We start from the raw sequence: 394 nt of genomic DNA on the forward strand, positions 1-394 counted from the left end.
TTATCAGAAATTCTATAGTGCTCCCACTCACTTCTTTGGAAATACAAGTTTCTCATAAACTTTGTATACACCCAAAACTTTGATCATCTTATCAAAGCATACATTCCAACTCCGAGATGCTTACTCTAGTCCTTAGAAGGATTGCTGGAGCTTTGCATACTTATTAGCATCTTTCAGGATTAACAAAACCTTCCGGTTGTATCACATACAACCTTTCCTCAAAAATCGTCGAGGAAACAATGTTTTGACATCCTATCTGCAAGATTTCATAAATAATGCAGTAATCACTAATATAATTCCAACAGACTCTTAGCATCGCTACGAGTGAGAAAGTCTCATCGCAGTCAACTCCTTGAACTTGTCGGAAAACATCTTAACGACAAGTCGAGCTTTC

This window comes from Triticum dicoccoides, chromosome 6A, assembly GCF_002162155.2.
Source record: "Triticum dicoccoides isolate Atlit2015 ecotype Zavitan chromosome 6A, WEW_v2.0, whole genome shotgun sequence".
Taxonomy (NCBI): Eukaryota; Viridiplantae; Streptophyta; class Magnoliopsida; order Poales; family Poaceae; genus Triticum; species Triticum dicoccoides.